The sequence below is a fragment of the Phocoena sinus genome, chromosome 11 (assembly GCF_008692025.1).
Source record: "Phocoena sinus isolate mPhoSin1 chromosome 11, mPhoSin1.pri, whole genome shotgun sequence".
Lineage (NCBI taxonomy): Eukaryota > Metazoa > Chordata > Mammalia > Artiodactyla > Phocoenidae > Phocoena > Phocoena sinus.
The window spans coordinates 11606809-11629346 of record NC_045773.1 but is presented as its reverse complement, the minus strand read 5'-3'; the positions used below and the strand labels follow the sequence as shown (position 1 = coordinate 11629346).

Sequence of the window (22538 nt, the reverse complement as noted above, 5' to 3'; positions counted from 1 at the left end):
TTTCTCAACCCCACATAGCCTTTGTGTGTCTCTGTGAACTGGAAGAACCACTGAATCTTTAGATGTCTGTTCCTTCATCAGCAAAAGAAAGGACTGAGTAAATAACTCCTTTATAAAATTTCCACTTGGGAATTCCCTGGTGGTCCAGTGGTTAGGATTCCATGCTCTCACTGCTGAGGGCCTGGGTTCAATCCTTGGTTGGGGAACTAAGGTCCCGTAAGCCGTGTGGCATGGCCCCCCCCACCAAAAATATTTCCGCTTTCAAGTATCCTTTTATACAAACTACTTTTCAGCTAAAGGACTTCACTGTGTAAACAGCTTTGCGTAACCAGCTATTGATTAAATGCCTTTGCATGCAAGGAGTAAAGTTGCAATTAATAGTAATAATAATAACAATAAAGACTGTAGTGTTAGCTAATAGTCTCTCATTTTTTGAGTATTTACTACGTCCTGAGCACTTAGATGCATTGTCTCATTTCATTCCTTTAACAAGGCAGTGAGGGAAGTTCTATAATGATACCAATTTGGCTGATGAGGAGATTGAGGCTCAGAGAGTTTAGGTAAATTACTTACCTGAAAAGGGGCCAATGTAGGTCTTGCCCAAAGTCATGGGGCTGGTAAGTGGAATGCTGAGATTGGAAAGTGGGACTTGGACTTCTGCAATGTGATGGCAGTATCTCTACTATTTAGTACTCGGTTACACTGCCTCACACAGTGGTGGTGGCACACTGCATGGCTATGAATGGCTTGGAATTAGACAAGGAAATTACCAGGACTTCAGACTGTTCTAGGTATTGGCCAAACTCAACTTTACTCCCAGCATCTCACCTTCTGGTGGGCATCTCCTCTGTGTTCCTCTCTGTTCCCTCACAGTTATTTCTGCTCCCTCATCACTTTGATTTGCACAGGGCTTGTCCAGCCCCTGTGACCTTGAAAATTTAGGCCTCACAGTCAGTTACTCTAGTCTCTCTGTTTCTTTATTTAAATCTAAAGAACATCAATTTCAGTAAAGTTGCAGGATACGAAATCAATATATAGAAATCTGTTGCATTTCTATACACTAACAGTGAACTGTCAGAGAAATTAATAAAACAATCACATTTCCAATAGTATCAAAAAGAATAAAATAATGAGGAATAAATCCATCTAAGGAGGTAGAAGACCTGTACTTGGAAAACTATAAGACATTGATGAAGGACATTGAAGACAACACAAACAGAGGAAAGGTATATTAGGCTCATGTATTGGAAGAATTAACATTATTAAAATGACCATACTCTCCAAGGCAATCTACAGATTCAGTGTACTCTCTATCAAAATAAAGAAGAATAAAGCTGGAGGTATCATGCTCCCTCATTTCAAACTACACTGCAAAGCTACAGTAATCAGAACAGTAAGGTACTGACACAAAAACAGGCACATAGATTAATGGAATAGAAATGAACCTACACTTATATGGGCAATTAATCCACAACAAAGGAAGGAAGAATATACAATGGGGAAAAGACGGGCCCTTCGATAAATGGTGTTGGGGAAATTTGACTGCTCCATGCAAAAGAATGAAACTGAACTAGTCTCTCACACAGTTATAAAAATAAGCTCAAAATGGATTAAAGACTTAAATGTAAGACCTGAAACCATAAAACTTCTAGAAGAAAACCTAGGCAGTACACTCTCTGACATAAGTCTTAGTAATATTTTTTTCTAGATATGTCTCCTCAGATAAGGGAAACTAAAGCAAATCTCAACAAATGGGACTACATCGAACTAACAACATTTTGCTCAGTGAAGGAAATAATCAATAAAATGAAAAGGCAGCCTACTGAATGGGAGAAGATATTTGCAAATTATATATCTGATAAGGAGTTAATATCCAAAAATACAAAGAATTCATACAAATCAACATCAAAAAATGAAACAAAGTGATTTTAAAAAAAGGGTAGAGAATCTAAAAAGACATTTTTCCAAAGAAGACATAGAGATGACCAACAGACACAAAATGATGCTCAGGAACGCCAATCATCAGGGAAATGCAAATCAAAAAAAAAAACCAATGAGATGTCACCTCACACCTGCCAGAATGGCTGTAATAAAAAAGACAACAAATAACAAGCGTTGGCAAGGATGTGGAGAAAAGGGAACTCTCGTGCACTGTTGGTGGGAATGGAACTGGTGTGGCTACTATGGAAAACAGTATGGAAGTTCCTCAAAAAATAAAAAATAGAACTACACTACAATCCAGCAATTCCACTTCGGGTATTTTTCCGAAGAAAACGAAAACACAAATTCAAAAATATACATGCACCCCTATGTTCATTGCAGCATTATTTACAACAGCCAAGATATGGAAGCAACCTAAGTGTCCAACAACACATGAATGGATAAAGAAAGTGGCAAATACAGTGGAATATTATTCAGCCATAAAAAATGAATTCTTGCCTTTTGCAGCAACATGGAGGGACCTGCAGTTATTTTTATAACTGTGTGAGAGACTAGTTCAGTTTCTTTCTTTTGATTGGAGTGGTCCAATTTTCCCAATACCATTTATTGAAGGGGCCATCTTTTCCCCCTTGTATATTATTATGCTAAGTGAAATGTCAGAGAAAGACAAATACTGTATGATTTCACTTATATGTGTAATCTAAAAAATCAAAAGAAATGAACAAACAAAACAAAACAGAAAGAGTCATAGATACAGAGAATAAACAGGTGGTTGACAGAGGCGAGAGGTTAGGTCAGGGAGAGAAATTAGTGAGGGAGGTTAAGAGGTACAAACTTCCAGCTGCAAAATAAATGAGTCACAGGTACAAAATGTATAGTGCGGGGAGTATAGTCAATAATCGTCTAGTAGCTTTGTATGGTGACAGATCATAAGTAGACTTATTGTGGTGATCATTTTGAAATACATTCCATATATAGAAATATGGAATCACTATACTGTGTACCAGGAACTAACACAGTGCTGTAGGCCAATTATCCTCCAAAAACAGACTAAGTAATTCAGTAACTAACTAACTAACTCAGAAGAAAAACGATCAAATGTGTAGTTACCAGAGGGGAGTGGAGAGGGAATTGGATGAAGGCAGTCAAAAAGCACACACTTCCAGTTATAAGATAAATAACTATTGTGCTAGGGATGTAATGTACAACATGATAAATATAATTAATACTCCTGTATGTTATGTATGAAAGTTGTTAAGAGAGTGAATTCTAAGAGTTGACATCACAAGGAAAAAATTTTTTTTCTCTTTCTTTAATTTTGTATCTATATGTGATGATGGATGTTCACTAAACATTGTGGTAATCATTTCATGATGTGTGTAAAAGTCATTGTGCTGTTCACTTTAAACTTATACAGTGCTGTAAGTCAATTATATCTCAGTAAAACTGGAAGAAGAAAATAGAACTAAGCTAAACATAAAAATAAGTCAGTTAATTAATTAAAGAGCAGCCATTGGCTCAGGTCACCTTTTCACATGCAGCTGTACTGCTGGCTATGGTCCTGTGGTGTCCCCTAAATGGTTCAAAACACAGCAGCAAGGGCAGTGGATCAGCCAATGTCCTATAATAACGACTGATACTACCACTTACGTGCTTGCTATATTTGAGGCTTTTCCCTAGAATTATCTCCTTTAATCATTATAACAACAACCCCATGAGGGAGACACTATATTGGCCCCTTTTCAGATAAGTAATTTACCTAAGTTAGTAAGTGGCAGGGTCCCAGGTTTCAAACCCAGCATTTTTCTCTTGTAATACCCTTATTGAGAAATCATTCATCTACTATACAATAGACCCTTTTAAAGTGTACAGTTCCGTGGCTTTTCGCATAACCACAGCGGCATATAATCACATTCAATTTTGGCACATTTTCACCACCTCAGTAAGAAATTCCATACCCTTCAGCAGTCCCCTCCATTCCGTCCCAGCACCCCCATTCCCTGCCAGGCCTCGGGAAACAATGATCTACATAGTCTCTATAGATTTGTCCATTCTGGATGTTTTATATAAATAGAATCATATAATACGCAGCCTTTTGTGATTTAGCATAATGTTTTCAAGGTTCATCTGTCTTATAGCATGTGCCAGTAATTCATTAATTTTTATGGCTGAATAATACTCCATTGTATAGATAGTCTGTGTTCTGTTTATCATTTTATCAGTTGAGGGATGTTTGGGTTGTTTCCACTTTTGCCAATTATGAATAATGCTGCTATGGACATTTGTGCCCAAGTTTTTGTATGGATGTATGTCTTCCTTTTCCTTGGGTAGACAGATAACTAGGAGTGGAAAAATCTAGGCATTTTGACTCGACTCTACTTGCAGGCATGGTTGACTTACCCAGGATACAGATAACTTACTAGTTAGTACTGGCTGTATTTTAATTTAATAGAAAATTTTAAATGAATACACTTTTCTTAATACATGTAAATGAATATTAAATAACCAGGGCTACCTAGTTTGTTTACGATACTTTAGGGATCTCCAGTACCGCTTTAACTGATCCTTAGAGACCCAGATATCACATGCATATACATAATGTTAAGAAATATATTGACTTCATATGTTTATATAATAAATAGATACCAAGTATCCATCATCTGCCAGGCACTGTGGAGGGACTGGGGAACCCATGGAATCAGAAAACATAGCATTGGCAAATACTCTGAAAACAATCCAAGTGTTCAAAATTCTACCCAAATCTGCCAGCTGTCTTTGCTGTTGTGTGCTTTATGGATGCCAACATTTGCCAGTGACGTGTCTCTAGCAGGGAGTTCCATCCTATGTACAAAAAGTTTCCTAAACTTCCCAAACAGGCTTCTTCTCTATGGGGGAATGATAGAAATGTATGACCTCTTCCCCCCTCCAAAATAGACTTTTAGGGCAAATTCCACTGTTTCCTCATTTCTTCAAGATGTTTCTGCTTTTACTACATTTTAAATGAGATAGTGACAAAAAAATAAGATTATAATTTAATGGCTGCAATTAATCAAAATTTAATTACTTGCTGATTAAGAATTATTCCATGAAATACATGACAGTGTTTTTCCTCTTTTGCTTTGAATGTGGATTGACATGTCACCAAGTGCCACTCTATTGCTTCAAAACATGGTTCCAAAATAGGTTAGCATTATAAGAAGTCTTTTTTTTTTGTCCTTTTCTTTTTTAATATTGGTGCCTCTTCCCTTGTGATAATGTTCTGAAAATAAGCTAAGTGGAAGAGAAATAAAGGCTATTAATCGGAGAACCTAATTTCTTTTCTTTTTTAAAAAAAGATTTATTTATTTTTGGCTGCATTGGGTCTTCGTTGCTGTGCGTGGAATTTCTCTAGTTGCAGAGAGAGGGGGCTACTCTTCCTTGCGGTGTGTGGGCTTCTCATAGCGGTGGCCTGTTTTGTTGCGGAGCATGGGCTCCAGAGCGCAGGCTCAGTAGTTGTGACACATGGGCTCAGTAGTTGCGGCTCACGGGCTCTAGATCACAGGCTCAGTAGTTGTGGTGCACAGGCTTAGTTGCTCTGCGGCATGTGGGATCTTCCTGGACCAGGGCTTGAACCTGAGTCCCCTGCCTTGGCAGGCGGATTCTTAACCACTGCACAACCAGGGAAGCCCTGAGAACCTAATTTCTAACACTGATTTGGGGTCAGAATGTACACTTCTTTTTTTTAAAGTAAGGGCAACAGACATAATACAAAGATCTATCTAATAACAGCTTTCCACCCTACTTCTCAAGCCAAGTGTACTTTTCCAAAACCACATGAACTGAAATAGTTTGCTTTTTCTGAAGGTCAAATGATCATTCAATTATGCACAAGTTAAAAATAATTAGTAAATTCTTACTGGAATCATTTTTTGGAAGGACCAGCTCTGTTTACTTGTTACTACATGGAATTATTTTCAATGAGCCTTACTACATGTTTTTTTCATTCAGGTAGAAAACAGTATATTCAAAAACTCAGAAAGAAAGGCCTTGCTTTTCCTATGAATGGGATTCTTTTGAAACAATCTTTCTCTTCCAAATATCTTTATTTTTGATAATGAGAGTACAATCTACTTGTTTAATTTTTTTTCTAGTGAACACTTATGTGCATAGAATCGCTCATTTGCATCAAGGATTGCCAACTTCATCTACTTCTCGAGGCATCTCAGGTGCTGAGTGAGACTTTGCCTTTAAAATAGATGTACTTTCTGCTTCCTTCTCCTACCCCTGAGAGGTAGCACAGTTATAAGTGTAATTAAAAGGGCTTGAGGGAGAGTTGAGTAGAGAAACTACTCACAAGAAGCTATTCCTCTCCTTCGCTTGCTATATTATATTCAATATAAGTGTTTCCATGACAAAGAATCATCTTGATAATGTGTACCTTTAATGGAGAAATATTCCCTTCTTTAACTACTTCATCACCCTAGATGGTGGTGAAGTAATTAAAGAAGGCCGGAGCACCTGGACAACATCTAGGCGATTTCCTAGGTCACAGCTGCTAGGTCTGCAAAATATTACTGGAAAGAAGGACAATGAAGGAAACGGGATGAGAGACCATCTAAGGGCTACAACTTAACCATTAAAAAGCAGCCAGTCTTCCTATTTGTTACCCTCTAAACACCACATTTGAAAGTCTGAAATTCCTTTGGAAGGAAAGTAATGATACAGAAAAAGCAGACAGCAAAACACTTTGCATTCTACTCAGTCCTTTCCACGCTTACCGGTTCCCAGCTAAGCACGTGGTAGAGTATGTAGGTACCCATTAAATATCAGTTTAATACTGACGGCCAGGTACTTAAGTAGCCAATAAAGTGTTCCTATATAAATCCCTGTACTCTACTCCCCACCTCTCCAACCCCACTTCCCTGGGCTGACCCCACCTCACTGATCTGTTTCGTGAAGGATTAAACTCAAACTCTCCATCTGGGTTGAACTCGATGCAGATTACCCATGTCCTAAAACTACAATTAGAGGGAAATACTACTTTAATCTGGGAACAAAATTAAGTGGGAACAAAAGGAAGCAGTTAACTCTCTTGAGTCTGGATACACTGACATAACACGGGAAGTGAAAAAAGCTGCAGGTCCTGCTTGATTGGTAACTGAATTAAGTAGATTTCAGTACTTGCTTTAGTGACCAGGTCTATTGATCATTAAAGAACTTTCCCAGGAGAAGGGAAAAATGAAGTCTGTAAAAATTCTCAAGTTTTCCATTTCCCTTTTCTCAGGCGTCATTTGCTTTGCTTTTCTGGTTGCCTTGAAAAGACCTTAAGTAATTGCAATGAATTACTCATAACTTGGACACCTTTGACACAAATATGCCTAGTTACAGGAACTAGCTTGTTTTACATTTTACCGAAAAACTTAAATGGAAATTTTAAAATAATTTATTGCACTTAACTATCACCTTCAAAGGTATGAAATAATTCTCCAGTGTAACTGTGAAATGATCACAAAAATGGTCATAGAAATATCTATAGATGTGGCAAGATTTTAGATCGTTTTTGGAGGACGTAGACAAGTACAAATACATAAACAATTTTTTCAGATTAAATACATATGCATTTTTTAAGAGTGAGTTTCAGACACCAGGAGATTCCACTTCTTAATACTTTTTTAGGGCAGGGATCCCCAACCCCCCCGCTGCGGCTGGTTCCTGTCCACGGGCCTGTTAGGCACCACCGAGCCGCACAGCAGGAGGTGAACGGTGGGCGAGGAAAGCTTCATCTGCCACTCCCCATCCCCCCATCCCTCGCATTACAGCCTGACCCATCGCCTCCCCAACTCCATGGAAAAATTCTTCCACGAAACCAGTCCCTGGTGCCAAAACCATCGAGGACAGCTGCTTTAGGGTATGCCTCCTAAGGGCAAGGGCACTCTCCTACATAACCACAATACCATTATTGCACCCAAGAAAATGAATAATTCCATAATATTCTTTCATATACAATCTAGATTCAAATTTTTCCAATTGCTGAAAAATGTCTTCCATAGATATATTTTCTTATTTCTTCCAATTCAGGATCCAATCACTGGTCACATGTTGCATTTAGTTGTAATGTTTGTTTTAGTCCTTTAAAACTAGCTTGTCCTCCTGCCATTTAGTTTTTCCATGACACGGATTTCTTTGAAGCATCCAGACCAGTGGAATGCCCCATATTCTGGGTTTGTCTGACTGTATGCTGAAACATTTTGGGCAAGATCGTTTCACATGTGATATTGTGGGTTTCTTACAGAATCATATCAGGATGTAAATAGTTTCTGCTTGTTCCAGTATTCTTGATGGTAAATTTGACTACTTGGTTAATGTGGGTGATTGCCATATTTCTTCACCGTAAAGGTCCACTTTCCACTTCGTAATTAGTGAGTAGTGTGGGAGGTGATTTTTAAGGACCATATGAATATCTTTCTTCCCATCAACATTTCGCCCAGGAGGTTTGGCATTTATTGATATCTGCCTAAACACATGTTTACAGCAGAAGCTGCAAAACGGTGATTTTCTAATTTTATTATTCCTTCTACATGTATTAGCTGAAATCTTCTGTAAGGAAAAGCTTTCTGTTTTTCTTTTGACAGATTGCCTTTCATTTCAAACACTGGGGTAAGATAATGAGGACTTTCCCAAGATTTCTTCAAGTCCCTAGGTCTAGCTTGGCTACCAGAGTAGTTGAGGATGATAGTCCTACAGATGGGAGGCAGGAGATGGGGGAAATGTCTGAGATGATAATAAAGCCCTGGTTCTGCATGTGTCACAGGAAGATAATGGGTAAGAAAGCAATAGTGCTCTTGATTTGCTTACGTGGTTCTTGATAACGTTGGCAGCGATAATCAGAGATGGTATAGCTGTCACTTTCATATAGTTTAAAGTGGTAGTGAGAGCTTAATTTTTGCATCCTTCTGTGGCTATTATGCTGCCTCCCTGATTTTATATCATTGACAATTTGCCCAGATTCCCTCCACATGCAAGGTTACTGACCAGGATTCTCTTTTAAATTCCAGAGATGGGACAGCAAATATAGGGCCTCTCCCTGTTCATGCCTTTTCCTAGCCTCAGAGGATGCCCAGAGCCTGGGCTCAGGAAAAACACCTTACTTTTCCTAGCTCCATGCCAAATTGGTCTCTCTTCTGCTCTTGTCCGAATGCCAACTGCACTTTTTCCATCTCAGGTAGGGCTGCTATGTGTTTGTGCATCATTTCTTCTAGCCATCCTTATAGTTTCGATAGTGAATTAGCCAATAAATGCTGTGCACCTACTCTGTATACAAAGCTGAGCTACATGCTACACAAATATAGGACCTGGTCGCTATCTTCAAACAGTTTATCTGGTTGGAAAGACAACATTGCAAAAAGACGGAGCTAAAAGACAATTTAGTCTTGTAGGGGTATCTGTGAATGAGACTGGGGGTGCTGGTACAAGAAATTTCAAGAACTGGTGCTAAAATTGTGAGCATCTGTGTTGTGCTGGGGCAAATGTCCATGGGTTTTATAAGATTCTCAAAGAGGACTGTGACTCCATCCTTCCACCACAAAAAGTAAATAATGACCAATGACCAAGAGAGAACAGTTGGAAGATTGGCTATATAGTAGCTAGTTCTCTTTACTGATAGTAAATGTAGTACACATGTAGGTAACACAACAGGGCCCGAAAAAATACATCAAATTCTCTGACTTCAGTGCCAGTCATTCTGTGTTGCCATTTAAGAGTGATTGGGAGAGCTATTAATGAAAGTACTCAAGACTCACTGTGACATTTGCCTGGGAGAAAACTGGGACTAATGCTGCCCTAATAATCTGAAGTTTGGTTTGGAACTGAGTACTGTATCGTGACGCATCAACATTTTCCCCATGCTTGTTGATAAGGCTCTCTTGGTACAGCTACGGTGAGCTTGCAACGCCAATCATGTCCAATGACTCATTTGATCTGGTGAACTTGGCAGGGCAAGGATTATTGGCTTTACTCATCAAAAAAAACTGAGCCTCTGCACAGTTAGGTGACTGGCCACAGCTACATGGATATTAATGGTGCACCTGTGTGTCACACCCATTTTTTTCCCGTTCTTTGCTTTCTCCAGCATATCTTGCTGTGTTAATCAGGGTAGCATTTGAGTGTGGGCTTCTTGGAAGATTAATTCAGTTGCAGTTTTCAGCTAAATACCGCTGACAAGAACCTGTTTCTATTTGCAGGGTTTCCCTGGGGTAGGCTGATGTGCTAGTTTTGGACGTTCTTCAGACTTCTGCTCAATCTGTGATAGTATCCTGACTGCAAAGCTCTCCTACTTCCCTGCACAGGGCATTTTCAAGGGTAAAGTCATAAATGGCAACTTTCAGGGCTGGTCATCTTCTCAAGTTGGATCTCAAGAATCAGATTCTTGGTGTTCTAGACCAGCACTGTCCAGTAGCATATAATATAAGCCATATATGTAATTTTGAATACTGCGGTAATACCATAAAAAAGTAAAAAGAAGCAGGTGAAATTAATTTTTATAATCTACTTTAACTCAATATATCCAAAATATTATCATTTCACCACGTGATCAGTATAAAAATTATTAATGAGATATTTTGATTTTTTTGTCCTAAGTCTTTAAAGTTCAGTGTGTATTTTATACCTACTTCACATCTCAGTTACAAGTAGTCACATCGTGAGTGCCCGAATGCCTAGTGGCTACTGTATTGGAAAGCACAGATCTAGAAACTTCTACCAGGAAAAAAAATACAGCAAAGACAAAGAAGCCCCCTTCCCTCTATGGATAATGGAGAATGAAATGGGCTGTGGTCCTTTTATCGGGAGTTCAATCATCAGTCATACTCCATCATAGAGAACCTCTGTGCAGCATAGCAAATTTCGCAAAACTACCTTCTAGTGATCCTGTAGCTTCCAGAACCTGAGGCCAGTTGCAAAATGTTGAATAGGACCATTCATACACACAGGTAGAGGAAACAGTCTATGACGCAAATGGGCTACAAGGTTTGTGTGCTCAAAAAATATGTTCATCTAGCTTTCCACATGCCTGCCACACCTCCTGTCAAAAAACCTTTTTAAAATGAACATTTTTTTTTGCATATCTAAAAAAATGTGCAGACAGAGGACTAGGGCCTGCTGCATTAGGAATGGTAGGGAATACAAGCATAAATAAAATATGGTCCCTGCCTTTAATGAAACTTGTGGTCTGGGTGGGAAGACAGTGGAGAAAGCAGTTAAAGGTCAAGTGTCCACTATATGGTGAGGATGAAAATCACACAACTCCAGCCCTCAGACTTGAGCAAGTTTTCTTCAGAAAATCTATGTTAAAATCCCACTGTGTTTCTGAATTGGAAAGCACAGGGTAGGGTGCTTTAGTATTTACCAGTTATTTACCAGTTATGTCAGCATAGAGCGATTTGTGGAATATGAAAAGCAGAACAAAAAAACCCTTTAGAAATAGAACAGATTGTTTTCATGGAGGAAGAGAGGGGACAGATGGGAAAGGTGTGAACCCCTTTGTTGTGACAAGATGGGGGAGCTTCCTGCTGATGGGAGGGGTAGCTTGAGGCATTAGGCAGAAGCCTGTGGTGTCCAGCGACCAGAGGATGATGCTGAAAGAGAGGAGGGGACAAAGGTGAATGTGATAACCATTCCTGGATGATTAAACGCTTATATGCGCAAATACAACACATATGTTTACATTGGGAAGCTGTGGAGGGCAGTAGTAAAAAACCAAGGTTTGGGAGTCAGACAGCCTACTCCCTGTGTGACTTTGGGGAAGTTACTTAACCTCTCTGTGCCTCAATTTTCTCATAAGTAAAAAAAGGTTCATTAATAGGATTTGATGAGGTAATGTACATAAAGAGTTAGAGTATGCCTGGCACATGGCCTGTACCCAATAAATGTCAGTAATTATTATTAGTTTTGGCATTATTATGTCAGTAATAATTATCATCTATGCTGCTCCCCTAATTTGTTTCTGAAGTTTCATAAGACTGTTGACTCTGTATCAAGCAAACTTGACAGAAAGTTGGCAAATTCTAATGATTTTCTCCCTCCAAGATGGCAAAACTAGGGCAAAGAGATAAAAATGACTTGCCCAAGGGCTCAGAGGCTGCTCTCAAAATGGGGAGGGAGGCCGTTTAAGGCAGTGGTGATGGATTTCCCGAAAGACAAGGACTTAGTACACTTACAGGCTGGACTTGGAATCCAGGCTGCACTACTTAATTGACGGTGTCATCTTGGGAAGTTACTTGATTTCTTTGAGCCCTCAGTTGCGCGTCTGTCAAATAGGGATACTAAATATGCCTAGGGTTGTTAAAACTGATGAAAAGTGCATGTGGGCTGGGCTCAAAATCAGTCTCCCCAATTATTATTATTGCTATTGCTGTTGTAGCAGATCCTATGCGGCAGTAGGCAGTGCCTGTCCGGAACACTGCGATGTGTTTTGGCTCACCACCATACTCCAGTGCCTGGCACAGCGCCTGGTACCCAGTAGACTCTCAGGAAACGTTTGAGGAATGAACGCACATCTTTTGAGGCTGACTTGCCCTCCCTGCAAAAGCCGCAGCCAGAAGCTTATAGCCAGGCATCACTTAGCAGTGAGCTGAAAGCCACCTTGTCCCTAAAGCCCCTGTCGGAGCTGCTGGAGTGCGCCCCGCCTGGACGCGCATCTTTGTATGAGCTTCTCTCTCCACAGCCCTTATTTTTCTGGTTTGCGGTTTATTTACTTAAGCATTTACAGCTCCCGGGAGCAGAGGGGCTGCCTGTAGCAGGGTCAGGACCGAGGTCGCGGTTTGTATTTATTTTCTGCCTCTCAATCTCAGCGCTGGCAAGTCACAACCCGGCTCCTTTATTTGTGCACCGAGAGGCTTGCGTTTCATTACCTCCTGCGGGCGAGGAAACACACAAGCAGCTCGGGCTCAGGAAAGTGTTCTCAAGCCACTTGCCTGTGTCCCCGCTTGCACTGCTCCCAGACTTAGTTTTCTGTGCAAACCCGAACAGGGCAGAGCAGATTAAATAAAAGACAACCTCGCGGCCTTTAATCCTTGACCGCAAACACTGGCGTTTTTGTGCCTTGGATTTCTGAAATTCTTGGCTCGGGGACTCAAAGCGGGGGAAGGGTGGGTAACAGCTTGTAAAAACTTCCCAAAGCAGAAATCCGAGCTCCTCCCCGCCCTCTGCTCCCAGTGACACCTGGATTCTAGGGAAAGGGGGCAGCCGAAGGAGGAGAGTCCTCAAGGGTTGGGGGGCGCCCCCAGAGGTGGTTTTGGGTCGCGGGCTCCAAACCCAGCCGGCTCTCACACGCGAGCTCGTTTTGAAGCCCGGACTCTCGGCCGCACGCCCCTCCCTGTCCCGGCGTGCGTCTATTTAGAGCCCAGCCCGGGAGCCCATAGGATTCTGGGACTTGTAGTTCATCCTCCCTGCCCCAGGCGCCGCCACGACCCCGGACTCGGACTACATTGCCCAGGGAGCTCCCCGGCCTATATAAGCTGCCAGGAGCCGCTTCTCAGTGCAGTAACCATGTGGATGAGCTGCTGAAGTGCTTCCTCAGGCTCGCTGTGGTGGGAGGAGAGGAGGAGGAGGTGGTGGTGGAGGAGGAGGCAGAGGGTGGAGAGAGAAAGCTCACGCCGCGAGGAGGTGTGGGTGTTCCGCTTCCATCCTCGCGGAACGAGCGCCCTCTTCGCGGACATGGGATTACCCAGCGGCTGCTAACCCCTCTCCTCGCCCTCCTCCCCCAAAGCGGCGTGGCTCCCCGGGCACCAAGGTAGCGGCTGGGGCCGGGCAGAGGGCGCGGGGAGTTGGTACTGTTCCCCCGGGGGCAGAAGTTTTTGCCTCGCTCTCTGGGAGTTCTTGGTGGATTTGCACGCACTTGCATGCATTTAGAGGTTCTTTTACAGAGGGCATTTTGGGGGGGTTCATCTGAGGTTAAAAAAATTCTGAACTCCATCGACTGGCTTTGAGGGCTGCCCATTCTGGATTGGAATGGCATTCCCCCAAGTTGGAAACTGTTGAAGCTGCTGCAGGAAACAGTTGTTTTTTTTTGGGGGGGGGAGGTGTGTGCGGTGGTGTCCTGTGTGAGTCCGCTGCAGGAAACAATCTTTCTTAAAATGTAGCCGTCCCTCGTGCTGCACATTTGGGAGAATAATGCGTGTACTGGGGCCCCAGTGGGGAGGTTTTAAAAAACGAAGAAAACCCCGGGAGCGGTGAGGGATGAAGTGTGGACGAAGCTCAAGCCCGATGAGGATACTTGGCCTCCGCTCTGGGAAACAAGTGCTTTGGGATCTGCCAAACACTTCGCTTAGTTTCAGTCCCCCGGCGCGTTCGAAGTTTGTGCGCACTTAGTCTCACCTGTCAGTTATATATTGGAAACAAATAAGCGAAGTTACCTGTAATCCTCACTTAAGTGATCCCACCAACCTACCTGTCAGATTTGGGGGTGGTGGTCGTGTGTGTGTGTGTGTGTGTGTGTGTGTGTGTGTGTGTGTTGCGGGGGCAGCGGGGTTGTCTCTCCAGGAAGGAGGCTAACGAAAGTGGAAGTGTGGAATTTGAAAATTTCTCTTAGGCACCCACATCTGGCCAATCTCGTATTCAGTCTTCTTTCTTTCTCAATATTTAGGAGCTGACTACGGGAGGAGCCGGACTCGCACTCCTGGCTGGGCGTGTTTTGGCAACAGAGTGCCTGACCCGGGTCAGGTGAGTGTGGAAGCCTGAGAGCTGTAATCAATAAGGAATTTTTGTCCTAAGCCTATTTAAGTTCCCTCTAAAGAGTCATGGAGACGGGGAGTAGGAAATAAAAGGAAACTTCATAGCTCAGTCTCCAAAATTTGTCACTGCCTTTGGTGAGGGCTTTAGGGAGCGGATGAGATCCAGAGGGCAGTCCTGCCTAGTACTTTTGGCCCTAGCTCAGAAGTGAAGCAGCCTGAAGGTTTATGAGAGGAGGGGAGAAAAGAAAAAAACATTAAACGGACCAGTAAAAGGGATGCCCATTGGTGACGTGAGAATTGAACTTGCCAGGTGGTGTGCTGATGATTTAAATTCTGAAGGATACAGTGTATTTCATCTGCCAAGATATGTAAGCAAAAATTATCTGCTTCTCTCTTTCAAAATAGTCACTTTCTTTTTTCTTACTGTGAATGTGTGTTTAATCAGAGTAGATTGGGTTCCAAGAACATGAAAGTGGTTGCTGGCAAACTGAAAGAATTAGAACTTTAAAAAGGGAAGTTCTTGAAACATAAGATAATAGCATCCAGCCCTTGACTTTGAAGCCACCTGAACTCAAGGAATCTGGTGGATTCTATGGTTTAGGTGCCTGTCATGGGATATGAGCTTAGAGCAGCATTTAAATGTAAACACAAGCAGCTCCTATTTTTTTCCTCCCCAAATGTTCAGACTGCACTTCACGAGAGGGAGGTTTCAACGGGTGCACATACATCCTCATTGCTGCAGATTTGAGCATCACAAGTTTTTTCTTCTGAATGGTCAGGAAGAGGGTAACGATAGGGTAATATGGGTGGGGGGCCTGGGTCTTCATAACTTCTTTAACATTCTAAATATTTAGCTGTTCCCTGGGCTACAATCTTCGGGCTTTGCTAATTAGAAAAGAAAAGTCAGACATTTCATTATAGTAGTATTGTGCTTTTGTTTCCTGTTGATAAGCTCCTCAGGAGTGCTCGTGGAGTGGGAAGGATTTGGATGTGTGAGGACTACTTCCTTCTTGGAGTTTTCTTGACTCGTATGGCTAGCGTGGGCACTCATAAGGTCAAGGATTGGGTTCAGGTCCCCTCTTAAGAGTAAGGTGCAGGCAGGGAGAAAGTGGTCTCTTCTCTGGTTGCTAAAAATAATAATGCCCATTAAGTACTTGTAAGCCAGGTCCAGAGCCATACATCACAGAAACCCTGTGAGTCAGGTACAGGTGAAGAAGCTGAGGTGCAGAGAGTGAAATCACTTGTCCGGTAACTAGCACCCAGTGGATGCAAGATATAACCCCAAGGTTTGGGACTCTGCTGCTTCCCACAAATGCACCTAGGTTTGTGGGGGGATAAGGGGGTACCTGGGAAAAGTGGTAAACTCATTGCTGTCGATGAATAACTTTTGCTTGTGTCCCACCAAACGATGAAGGAACAAAGTGACCTTGATGTAAGAAGAAAACGACGTAGCCATAGATGTAGGAATAAAAGACTGTGGCTATTTGAGGAGGTCTTAGGTGTTGTACTGAGTTCGTTTTGGTAAGCTGTGTGCTGCCAAGTCTGCATGAGGAGAATAAAAGAAACCAAACCAAACCACAAGGAACGTTGTTTAAGTTCATCATTGGGTTGATCTCATACCTGAAATCCATCTTGATTGTCTACATCAAGGCATCTGAGCAGGTTACAAGAATCAGGTGTTTCTCCATTTGAATACTTCGAAAGTTTAAATTGCAGCGAGTCTAAAACTGTGAAATGTTGATGTCTTTTCATGTATCCTTCAGTTTGCTTTGTGGCCAGTTGCGTAAGAACACTTTCTTTTCGTTTCTTACTTTCGCTTGCGTGTGTGTGTGTGTGGTGTGTGTTTGAAAGTATAATCTGCTTTTTGAATAATTCAAATCGGAACAGAATATCCTATCAAGATTTCCTTATCAGGCAGGGAAAGTTCTTCATGCTCGTAATGAATTACTCCTGGCCTCCAGTTTGGTACTCATGGAAGTTGTTTGGGGTTGACAGTGGTGTTGCATTTAAACACAGCGGTTGCCTTTTGGAGGGAGTTAGCACCTTTTCTTGAGGAAGGAGAGATGGAATGGTTGCTTAGAGAAGAAATAGGCGAACTGAAGACAGATCTGTTGCCTTTTATCTCAAAATATTTTCAGCTGAGGAAGACCATAGTCTTAAAGAGAGAAAGAAACTTCTAATACAATGGTTTACTACCAACTGACTTCCACAGCAAAAACCCAAATGGCTTTTTAAGCTCAATTGTAATGATTTCATGGAAAATCTGATTTCTTTACAAGCAGCTCTTAAAAAAACAAACCAAAATGAAGCAACAAACACCAAATTTGAACAACAGAAAAAAGTCAAAGAATTAAAATTAGGCCTGGAGTTAGGTTTTTAGGTCAAGCTGCACTTGGGCACGTCTAATTAAGGAGTCTACACAAGGCCAGTGCCCCATCTTTTTGCTGTTGGTTTGATCTTTTAAAATAAAACACATTGCTTTCACAGGCTCTTTCTTTGGTAACTGGAAGTACATGCGATTTTTTAGTTCACTAAGTTTTTGCGCAGCTCTTTTTTTTTCGTACGCGTGCCTCTCACTGTTGTGGCCTCTCCCATTGCGGAGCACAGGCTCTGGATGCGCAAGCTCAGCGGCCATTGTGCACGGGCCCAGCCCGCTCCGTGGCATGTGGGATCTTCCGGACCGGGGCACGAAGCCGTGTCCCCTGCATCGGCAGGCGAACTCGCAACCACTGGCGCCACCAGGGAAGCCCTGCCTGGCTCTTTTGATGAAATGAATTAAGGCTTGAAGTCAGGGACAGGAATGACATAATTTCCATGATTCCTACCAATTGTCATAGTGTTTGTGGTTCTGAGGTTATTGCTAATGAGGATGAGCTGAAACCATCACCCACTGAGCTGTTCCTCCTGTTGAACTATGTCCAGGTTCCTCCTAAACTGGACATTGTTTAAGGCACTTGATATGATAAATCTATTCTAGAAACTCTAATGCCTGTTTAAGTTGTGGATGTCAAATATTTATTCCTTCATTCAACAAACTTTGAGTACCTGCTGTGTGCCAGGGTGTGTTCTAGGTGCTGGGGATGCAGCCATGAGAGTCCTATTCCTAAGAGGCTTAAATCCTAACTGGGGCTAGGCAGCCAATATAATAAGCAAGTATTGTAGTGTGATACGTAGTAAATGCTATGGAGAAGAATAAAGCTGGGTGCGGGGTAACGGAAGACAACAGTGTTGGTGAGGAAGTGGAGAAATTGGGACCTTTGTGCACTGTTGGTAGGAATGTAAAATGGTGCAGCCGCTGTGGAAGACAGTATGGCTGTCCCTGAAAAAATTAAATGTAGAATTACCAGGTAACCCAACAATTCCACTTCTGGGCATATACCCCAAAGAGTTGAAAGCAGGGATTCAAACATTTTGTATACCCATGTTTCATAGCAATCGTTATTCACTATAGGCAAAAGATGGAAACAACCCAAATGCCCATTGACCCATGAACGGAATAAACAAAATGTGGTATATCTGTACAGTGGAGTATTATTTGGCCTTAAAAAGGAATGAAATTCTGATACATGCTATAACATAGGTGAACCTTGAAAACATTCTGTTAAGTGAAACAAGTCAGATGCAAAAGAAACAAATAGTGTATGGTTCCACTTAGAAGAGGTTTCTAGAGCAATCAGGTTCTAGAGACAAGAGGCAGAATAGGGGTTGCCCTGGGCGGGGCTGCTGGGGAATGGGGAATGGTGTTTAGTGGGTACAGTTTCCTTTTGGGAAGATGACAGAGTTCTGGAAATGGATTGTCGTGATGGTTGCAGAATAATGTGAATGTACTTAATGCCTTTGAATCATACACTTAAAATGACTAAAATGGTAAAATTTGTGTTGTATATGTATATTTTACCACAATAAAAAGAAAAAAAATGATAACACACAGTAACAGTAAAGGGGGGATAACAGTAAAGGGGATAACAGTAAAGGGGATAGGGAGTACTCTGGAGATCAGGAGTCATGGAGGGGCTTTTTAGTTTTCTTCTTTTGACTTCAGTCAGGTTAAGTCTCTTTTTATTTCAGTTTGCATTTTGTTATTTATACCTGCAATGCGAAAACGTTGTGATCAGTTTCTCATCTCTGTTTATGGTTGTGGTAATAGGGAAATCAATTGTTAATTGGTCAGCTCAAACTGTACTCATTTACCTATTATGCCTCCTTGTCTCTCTGTCTTATTTTTAAAAAAAAATTTTGTTGATTTGCAACGTTGTGTTAAGGGAAGGGCTGTTTGAACACGGTGGCATTTCAGCAGAGATCTGAAGTGGGTGGGTGAGCCATGTAGGTGTCTGGGGGGTGGATGTTCTAAAGGGCCAGAGCAGCCAGTGTAAAGGCCCTGAGATGGGAGCAGGTGGGGCCTGTTAGAGGAGGGACAAGGAGGGCCAGGATGGCTGCAGCTGAGGGAGAGTGCCAGGTGGTTCAGGTGGGAGAGGGAATCGGGGAAGATTGTGCAGGGGGCCAGGTGTTGGCCGGTATGCAATGATTTGTTTCCCCGAGGATTTGTAAACTCCGCACAGAATTCTCAGTGGTTCTCGGCATCACTAAACCACCTTGTCCTTTCCAAAGAGGCTTTGGTGAGGCTGGCAGGGATCACATTACCAGCTTGGAACTTGCAGGGGGATAAAACCCAGATTTCTAGACTGTCTGGTTAATCACCTGATTTACCTGGGATTGTAATTCACTTCAGGAGGGAAAGGGCATCTTTGATAAAAGAGGTGAACGTACTGTTAGCTTGGATCAACAAAACAAATTCTAAGAAACCTAATGATATTCCTGGGGGTTTATCTTCAACACAAACCTTTTGTGCCCTGTGGCTACCCTGCAGTCTGTCTAGTCTCATTTAAGGAATTACACAAAGAAGCACTCATGCTCTGCTATCTAATATCCTTCGGGGATATGAAGTTCCTCTAAAGTGATTCTCCTGAGGAGTGGAGTGGACCCCTCAATGTGTACAAACGTGTAACAAAAATACATTTTGTTACTTATTGTGTAAGATGTACATATTCAGTTGTAAAACCTTAGGAAATATAGGCAACAAAACAAAGCAGTCATTTCCAATCCTACCATCTAAGATTAGGGTTTCAAACTTTCCCTCTATGTATAGACATATAAAAATTACATGTATGTTTAAATTTTGTGAAAAGGGACTCATACCTCCTGTTTGATTCCTTGCCTTTTGCACTCTATATTGTGAACATATTTTCTTCTTAATAAATAGACATCTGAGTCATTTATCCAGAGGGGGCTGTACGTTTGATGGGATTTCATTGGAATGAGGACATGTATGGAATCACTAGGGTAAAAAAAAAAGTATATCATTCAGGTTTCATCACTGTCATGAGTCCAGGTTTTCTCATTCAGTTTGTCCTGTTTTTAAGAATGTAAAAAAGAGAGGATATGTGTATATGTATAACTGATTCACTTTGCTGTACACATGAAACACATTATAAATCAACTATAAATCAAAAAGAAATAAGGAGAAAAGAATAAAAAAAGAAAAACGAAATGGAAGGTAAAACACTATTCAATGTCAGTTACCACATTACAGGGGTAAAGCCTAGTTATGTATTTAAATAAAAAATTTCTCATTGGTTCTGCAAAGTAACCTAATCCCCTGAGGGGTTAGGGCCAGGCACTCTTTTGTTTGCACTTAACAGGAAAACTTTACTCTAGAAAATTGGAAATACATGAAGTAGTAGCGATCTTAGTATTATGAACCCCTCTTTACTCCTTACTCACCCTCCATGGTTATCAGTTCATGACCCATATTGTTTTATCCACATTCTCATATACTCTTCCCTCTCTTCTTGGATGGTATTGAAACAAATCTCAGATATAACAGTTCATCTATATTTAGTATATATCTCTAGTATTGGATTCTTTTAAAAAAAAACAAACAATCACGATACTGTTGTCCCTCTCAAGGGGAAAAAAAGCAAATTTTAAAATTGCATGTGTTTCTCACTTCCTTAATTTAAATAAATTTATTATTTCAAACATATATATAATAATAACAGATATGCATACTTCAGCAGTTTGTTTGAATTAGGAACCAAATGAGGTCGATACATTGCAAATGGTCACTGTGTCTTTTAATCTATGTATTTCCTCGACCCCTCTTTTCTTTCCATGCATATTTTGGTTGTTATTAAAGAAACTGGGTGATATCTTTTCCTACAGTCCGCATTTTGCTGGCTGCATCAGTGTGGTGTAGTTGAACATGTTCCTCTGTCCTCTATATTTATTATATTTATGTTTAATTTGATAGTTAGATGCAGAGGCTTGATCAGAGTCACGCTTTTTTTCCCCCAAGTCTACTGTGAGCTTCACTCACGGGCATGTGTGGTATGTCTGGATATGCTTTCTTGTGATTAGCATCCAGTGATGCTGATTGCCTCAAATCCATTAGTTCAGCTGGACTTGTAACACTCCTAATTCTATTTCTGGGTTCATTTATTAGCTGGAATATTTTATGAAATGAAATTTCCTCCACTTAGTGTTTGGTTCCCTGGGGGTAAAGTTTCATATATATAAACAAAAGACAGGATCAATACTTCAGTCTCTCTCTGTGTTTTATCAGTTTTCAGAAATAACGTGTTGATCCATGGCAATGGATCTCAAGTGGGGGACATTGGACGATATCTGGGGGACATTTTTGGTTGTCACAACTGGGGAGAGGGTGCTACTGGCATCCAATGGTTAGAGGCAGGGTGTTGCTAACATAGCCTTCAATACATCTCACAGCCCTCCAACCCAGAATAATCCATTCCAGAGTATCAGCAGTGCCACTTGTTGACAAACCCTGTGCCGAGGCATGACCAGTGGGTATGGTTCTTTAGTATCATTATGAACTCATGGCTTTAGACATATTTTCTGTGTTTCATTTTTGTGTAGTCATCCTTACTGATGTCAAATTGTCCATCTCTGGCTCAGAGAGAGGCTACTCAAGTTGATTCAAAAGACACAACCCCAGTGGTCTTAGACTTCCTGCTTCTTGTATGACAAGATGTTCCAGGCTCATCTTCTATATTTCTTGATGCAGACCTGAATTCAGTCTTTTCTCCAAGAAGCCCTAGTTCTTTTGAGTGGGAGATGGTACTTAAGAGAGCTGAGCTCAGGGCCAGATAGGTTACTCTTCTCACTCTCATCCTATGGGTCAGAAAATAAATTAAAATGAAGGAAATATAAAACCTGAACATTTTTCATGAAAGCTTTTCCAGAATGTAATCGATACATCCTTGCCTTTGAAAAAAAATTCTGAACATACTCTTTTTTTTGTGGTACGTGTGCCTCTCACTGTTGTGGCCTCTCCTGTTGCGGAGCACAGGCTCCGGATGTGCAGGCTCAGCGGCCATGGCTCACGGGCCCAGCCGCTCCGCGGCATGTGGGATCTTCCTGGACCGGGGCACGAACCCATGTCCCCTGCATGGGCAGGCGGACTTTCAACCACTGCGCCACCAGGGAAGCCCTGAACATACTCTTAACTTTTCAAGTTGGTCTCAGTTTTAGCTTTAGTAGGCTGGGGTTAGGATGTAGGAGTTCTCCCCAGTCAAGCAGGAATGTTACTCTTGTTCTATAGCCATGCTTTTCAAACTGTGTGGCAGGCCATTAAGAAGTTGTGAAATCAGTTTGGTGGAGCTTGGTAGATGATTTTTTGATAAAGCAGACCAGAATAGAAAACGTCACAGTATATCACATGGGTACTTAAAAGAACTATGTATGCTGCAACAACTTTTCTCAATCTCTCTCAATCTCAATCTCTCTCTCTCTCTCTCTCTCTCTCTCTCTCTCTCTCTCTCTCTCTCACACACACACACACACACACACACACACACACACATACAGAGT

At 41.6% G+C, this 22538-nt stretch overlaps 1 protein-coding gene across 2 annotated transcripts in view; it reads left to right on the top strand.

The window, feature by feature from the left end:
* Nucleotides 1-13455: 13455 nt before the first annotated feature.
* Nucleotides 13456-22538, top strand: part of ITPR1 (inositol 1,4,5-trisphosphate receptor type 1) — a 333789-nt gene continuing 324706 nt past the window's right edge. For both annotated transcript variants that reach the window (XM_032647530.1, XM_032647529.1), the window contains exons 1-2: nucleotides 13456-13708; nucleotides 14561-14637. The gene's annotated coding sequence lies outside the window, so the exon portion shown is untranslated. The remainder of the gene's footprint in view (nucleotides 13709-14560; nucleotides 14638-22538) is intronic.